The following is a 7,235-nucleotide window of genomic DNA, read 5'->3' as shown; positions in this document are numbered from 1 at the left end:
GTTTAGTGGTAATTTGTGTCTATCCAAGCGGTTATTTGATATGATGGCATGAACAGTATATCTGCTAGTGAGCTGGTTTGAATTTTAACTCTCTGAATGTCCCTGCCAGGAAATCAAAGGGGATTCGCAATATGCTTAGAGATTTTACACAAGTCTCTGATCACCACTACTAATCTTGGCTTTCCCAAACTGTCTTCCATTTCTTTATTGATACATTAATATTAATCTGTGTAGTAATGTATGCCATTTGTCCCTGGAGGGACTGGGGTCACCTTGGTGGGAGCAGTGTCCACTTTGCATTTCAATCCTTTCAGCCACCAGGACTCTGTTTTCCTTTTAAAACAAACTCAGTCAGGCACGACTTTAAAATGTGCTGTCCCAAAGGAAGGATCAGAAAGTTTTGTCTGTTAAAGTAGATGAGGGGGAGTTGTTTTTCCTCTCTGAGCAGCAGAGAGATAGGGTTCTGTCAGCTTGAATGATCTCCTCTGTGCCACGAACTACTGGACTGAAGGCGCAATCGTGAGCAAGCCCTTAGATGAGGATCATCAGTTTAGAAGAAGCAGCCCCCACATGGCCAGGAGGAGGGTGACACAACAATTGATTCAAGAGCAATCAACCTGAGGTTCTGGACAGAGGAGTTTTGCTTAGTTTTCTAGAAAAAGCTTTAGAAGGCTTTGCCTTGCTCTCATTTCTGTAGAAATAAGAACATACCAATAACATTAAGGCTAATAAAAATTGTTGATTTACTAGCAGTACGCCCATGGATACCTTGTTTCAAGAATAACATTTAAAAGGGTTGTCTGTGTGGCGTTTTGTCATTTAATCCCCTAGCTTCCAGTCTCTCTCTCATTTGTACAGTATATTTAATGCAATATTCATGTTATCATGATCACGTTTAGATATAAGCTATACAGCATACTGTATGTTTCTACTGTATATAAAAGAATGCAAACTTATCTGTCGTTTATTACATTGTTGTGGTTTTAAATGCAGTGTGTATAGGAGGGGGTTGTTTCTACAACATCTGACTTTTCTGCTTTTAAATAACTCAGTAGTTTTAATTTCATGGTGTCCGGTTTTACAGATATAAAATTTTATGTTGCTTTTTCTGTTTCATCCATTCTGCCTTTTCGAGGTTACTGCACTGTTCAGCCAAAGGTAGAGATACTATATAACAGAGCTTCTGAAAAACATTTTTTAACATTCTTTCTGGACACAAGAGATGTGAGCCCTTACTCTGCCTCACACATTCTCACAACTTTGGCTCTTGAAATATATTTTGTTTTAATGCTGGAAAGTAGAATTTCAACATTTTACAGCTCTTGTCATTGTGTTGGAGGGGAGAAGTCTCTTCTCATTTCCCTTCAAATTACATCAAACATGCTACCTGTTTGTTTGAATAAGATATTAATGTGAGACCCAAAATTGGACAGTCAGCTTCATAGGCTTTTATGTGATTTTAGTTTTCTTTTTCAGAAAATTGAAGTTTGTGGATGCATTGTGTCCTTGATGCATCTCAGTGTAATATTATAAGCAATATGCCCCTGGCACACATTTTCTATGAGTAAGTACTTTTTTCTCTGTCTTTCACAGCCATAATGATTAACTCCCAAAGCAAATATTTATTTATTTACTTATCTTAAGACACACCACCTGTGCCTCATAAGACAATCATGCAGCAGAAAAAATGTGAGGCCTTGATGTTGAAATGTTTGATGACACAAATAAAAATAATTTAATTTAACTCAGTGGAGAGATTATAACATGTTTTGCAGGGACTGGGAATCTACAATGCAGAGATCTCAAGTCTGGCTTTGTAGTTTACTGTTAACGTCAAAATGTAGTACCTTTTTGCAACTAAATTGCAATTTTCAGTGGAGTTTGACTCCTTAAAAGTTGTGAATTTTTAAATGAGTTTAGTGATATTTTTGTAGAAACCATAGGCCCAGGTATGTCAAAGACTATAGGTTGTATGACACTGCTTTACACAGTAAGATATGAAGTAATATTCCCACACATCTCAAATATATCATACCTCCTCTACTAGATATATCTTAATAAATTATTTCAAGTCCAAAGGGTCAATATTTCTTTGCTTTAAACACCTTTTACCTTTCATTTCTTTGCTTTTCATTACATACCTTAGGCGATACAGTTTAAAGGATGGTTTTTAAATGCCCTTCACATATAACAAACACAAAATACAAGTAGGAACCTGGAAGGAACTCAATTCAAAATAACCACCAGGGGTTCTGTTTTGGAGAGCCATGGTATAGTGAATGCTCACTTTCACTGCAGATTCAAACAAACTAGGCCAGGGGAAGCCAGTCCTAGTCTTGGAGAGCCACAGTCTAGCAAACCCTGCAGCTCACCCTTACATTGTTAATATGACTTTACAACTTTAACCAACACCATGTGATTATTTAAAAGTTTAACTGTTCTTCATGCAAATCATGTCTGTACTGCAAGAAAAAAATGTTTTCGAGAAAACTGACTTGCCGAGGCAAAACCACAGATATAGGATGAGACCATAGGTGTGGTAGGTTGGACATTTGACCAGAAACGGAGATAAGGAGGGGAAGGAAGGAGAGCAGAGAGGGTGGGATTAGAAAGAAACAGAACAGACAGGGGAAAGGGAAGACAAAACTGCCTCTATTTTTGAGAGGTTCTGGAAGGCTTGACAACATCAGGACTTGCCTTGTCTCTTTCACACCTGAAGAAAGATCCACGGCTGAAACGTTGTGTTTTCTTCTTTTTTTCAGCATGGAGTAAACCTATTACTTGTTCCTTTGCAGCCTACGCATGCTGACGCAGCTACCCACCTGAACTATAACATCAGAACTGATTGAAAACGCAGAAGACGTGGCAGGAGAGGAGCCACGTGTGTTCAGTGAAGGGTTGAACCTGAAGAGGAGAAAAGGCGACTCAAGTCCTGACTCGTAGGAGATGAATGAGGTGAAGTACTGTAAGTACCCTAGCAATGATGAGTGCAAAACTTGTCCATCCACAACAGAGCAAAATACTGAGTGCTACAAAAGATGTGTGCAGTGCCATGTGCATCCAGGGAGCTTTTATGCAAAATGAAAGTGGAAGGGCAACTGAATTGGACATCCACCTTAAAGGGGAACTGCAATGCTATTTTCATATTTCTGAGGTAGAAAGAATTGATCCACACGTAGAATGTACGGAGTAACTTGTAATACCTCCAATTTACAAAACCTCCCAATTTACTTGTAAATGCAATTTACATGACAAAATAGAGCAAATTACCAGGTACTGTATGCACTAAAACGTCCAGTGACGTGATGAGGCCATATTACATTGTAAACAAGCAGGCTTGTGAAGACATTTCTTTTAAATACTGCTCTCAACATCCAGATGGTTTTGCCAATAATTGGAAATTACTTGTTAAGTCTGCATGCAGATCATGTTGGAATCTTTCTGCAATGAAATATCTGCTGCCCAACTTACTTTAGATTTGCTCGTACATTGCATTACTTTATGTCACCCATTGTGAGACCATTGTGAGACAATTGTGTTACCAAGATTTCATAGTCAGTCTGAGAAATTGGGACTGCAGTTCCCCTTTAACTTCTGTTAATTACACTACTAACAAAAAGAGAGAGAGAGAGTATTATCCTCAATGTGCAGCTTGTTTTACCACAGCTGTCAAGAAATAAGAAATCACATACAGTACACAGTACATCACAAAAGCTAAGAAACAATTCATATAACAATGCAGATAACATCAAAATGTAAAACCAAGGATAAAATATGTATGTAAGACCTCAAAATCAATTTGAACAAACTCTACATTATTAGGCTTTTGCCTAAATGCATTATTGTAATATCTATAGATTTGGGCAAAACTGCAATCGTCAGTGTATTTTACTCAGGTAATTAAATCATGCTAGCCTTCATCCACTGCAAACACTGTAGGAACTATTGCAGCGAAGCCTTTTATCCACATAATACGTTATCATAAAATTAAATATACTGTAACATCAATAATAATACAGTTTTGTTTAATTTAGGTGAAATTATACGAAGCTAGCACAAGAAAGACCATATAACCTAAATGCTTATTTTCTATAGCATAAATATTTACAGCATGAAAGCCCATCACTTGATATTTACCATTAAATTACTAATTCAATGAACAATTGAATATGGCCAGCAGCCATATCACCCTGCAACTCACAACTGGCAACCCACTAAAGCTAAGTAGGTGTGAGCCTGGTCAGTACCTGGATTGTAGATCTCCTGGGAACAACCTAAGGTTGCTGCTGAAAGAGGTGTTAGTGGGGTCAGCAGGGGGCGCTCACCCTGCGGTCCATGTGGGTCCTAATGCCCCAGTATAGTGACGGGGACACTATACTGTAAATAGGCGCCGTCCTTCAGATGAGACGTAAAATCGAGGTCCTTACTCTCTGTGGTCATTAAAAATCCCAGGGCGTTTCTCGAAAAGAGTAGGGATGCAACCTTACCAATCAAGGCCTCCTAATAATCCCCCTCTATGAATTGGCTTCTTTTCTCTGCTCTCCTCCCCACTGATAGCTGATGTGTGGTGAGCGTTCTGGCGCACTATGGCTGCCGTCGCATCATCCAGGTGGGGCTGCACAGTGGTGGGGGTGGTGGGGAGTCCCCATTACCTGTAAAGCACTTTGAGTGGAGTGTCCTTAAAAGCGTTATATAAGTGTAAGCAATTATAATTAATTGAAAGAGTAATCTTCTGTCCATAAAATATAACGAAAGCTTCTTACAGTACCTGGCCGAATGTATATCTTCCAACTCCTTCCTAAGACAGAAGACATTTTCCAGTCACATAGTGGCAACTCCATGACCCCACACTGCACAAATAACATATGAAATATAGAAGGAAAACCAGTAATTACTGGACAACATCCACTTCTAACAGACCAGAAAATACAGGTTTAAACTCATAAAAGACTTTGCAAGCAAATGTATGAATTGACATTTGTTAATGAATTCTGACTATCCTAATCTATAAAATTGTCCATATTTACGAGAAAAAGGAAATTAGAATATACTCACTGAAGAGCAAGCACAAAGTTTTAGCAAGAATTTGAAAATGGGCAACAGTATATCAAATAATCATTGCATACCATAACTAGAGTTTACAACACTACTACAAAGCAAACTCCCATAAAGGTTATAAAACAATCTTTTTTATGCGGTAGTAGTTCAGGTGGGTAGCTGCGTCAGCATGCGTAGGCTGCAAAGGAACAAGTAATAGGTTTATTCCATGCTGAAAAAAAGAAGAAAGAGAACACAACGTTTCGGCCGTGGAGCCTTCTTCAGGTGTCTTCACACCTGAAGAAGGCTCCACGGCCGAAACGTTGTGTTCTCTTTCTTCTTTTTTTCAATCTTTTTTATGCATATTTAAAATGGCAGACTACAAACACTTAAATATTTCAAACAGGGTATTTTAAAAGCTTTTCTCAACATAATCCTAAATAAAAAAAGTCATTACTTTACAAAGTAAAGTCATCTAGGATGCCACCTGAGTTGTATCTTAGAAGAGGGTAGATCAACAGCTATAGTGTACAGTTTGAGGGGAACATTACCAGAAAAAAATCTATTTGTTGGAATTTCTTACCTTATATTTTTTCATGATTGTATGCTTAACATGGTTATTTCAATAGTAATCTATGTATACTTATCTTTGGATATACCTGTAACCCATTCTTCCTGTCTACCATGGCAAAAATGCAGTACAAACAAATGCAGCAAAATGTAACATACAATAGATACTTGTAGATACACTTTCAATACCATTGATGCTCATTAATATTAACAGTCAGGATAGTGTTTCATTTGCTTTGTATGGCAGCATATTCATGGTGTATTTAATTTGCTGCATTACATATTCAGTATGTTATTACAAAAGTTGAAATGAATGGATTAATATATAAAATATTTTTTCTATACTTGCAGGCCTCATTCTTCTGTGTCAGAGGCTTCTTAATCACTGAAGCATATTAAAGAGACAGTGATGACTTGTAGTACAGGCTGCACAGTTTATCGAATATTGCAGAAGCTCAAAGAATCCACACATCAATGAACTGTAGGTCATTCAAAGACAATTTTATCCTTGAAAGTTATCAGTCACACTTTGAAAATAGAAGATTAAGAGAAATTTCAAACATTTTATTATTACTTTGTAATGTTGGGAAAAGATACTGGTGAAATGAGGTTGGGTCTATGTTACTACAGTACTGTACATGTACACAAAGCAATTTCAATCTTTTATATGCCTGCACAAGATCTTTATTCATCAAACATTTACTTTGTTCTACATAGAGGCATCAACTGGAGGATAATCATTTGAAGGTCACAATGAAAGTTGTGCTTGGCTATTTTAAAGCAATTGATTTGTCCAGGACCAAGTCTGATTGAAGTTACCCCTGGATGGTCAGCTTTCACACGCTATATACTGTTTTTTGCAGAAAAATCATTAGAGTAACAAGTAATACCCAGCAATTCAGTTGTTTGGTCAATTTCTAATAATGCAAAAATGAATCAGTAAATGTAAAGGAATAGCATTAGGAGACCAAATAGAAAAAGGCAGACCTCAGGGTGGAAGCAGAGCCACTCGGTGGAGGGCTGAGGCTGAATACAGAACGTGGGAACGTTTCTGGAGCCCTGGCTGATCGCAAAGAAGGGAAGGTCCCAGCAGCACCAAATGTGAAACAAATCCGTCTGCCGCAAAGCAAAATGCCTCCAGAGAGTTTTTATGTGCAAGGAAATGGAAGAGCAATATTAGAATTTAACCTCTACCCGATCTTGTATTCAACATCATACTTAGATTATTTTTAAAATGCAATATTTTAAAAGGGTACTAAATTACATTTTTAATACAGAGTAAGAGTAGTACAACATAAGTCACATTCTGTACTTTATCATTATCATTTGAAGAACAGGACAGCAGTATAACAATATTCCAGTGTAATACACTACATACTGTTTGTAATATTTATTGTAACACTTTAATGCAGAAACTGATATTCATGTTTTAGGATGCATACACATTTTTTTTAATAGCAACTTAAAAATTATTTGATTATGGTTAAGGAGAAGCATGCTCATTACGAATTATTACCAAAGCTTATGTCATGTTTCTCAGTGTGTTTGTTGTCAAAATACGAGACTGGAGTTATTAGAGTGGAAAGAATCCAGAAGGAATTTAATCACAAATTACTAAGCCCAAAAAT

This window comes from Lepisosteus oculatus, chromosome 13, assembly GCF_040954835.1.
Source record: "Lepisosteus oculatus isolate fLepOcu1 chromosome 13, fLepOcu1.hap2, whole genome shotgun sequence".
NCBI classification, from domain to species: Eukaryota; Metazoa; Chordata; class Actinopteri; order Semionotiformes; family Lepisosteidae; genus Lepisosteus; species Lepisosteus oculatus.
The sequence above is the reverse complement of the archived record's forward strand: the minus strand, read 5'-3'. Positions refer to the sequence as shown.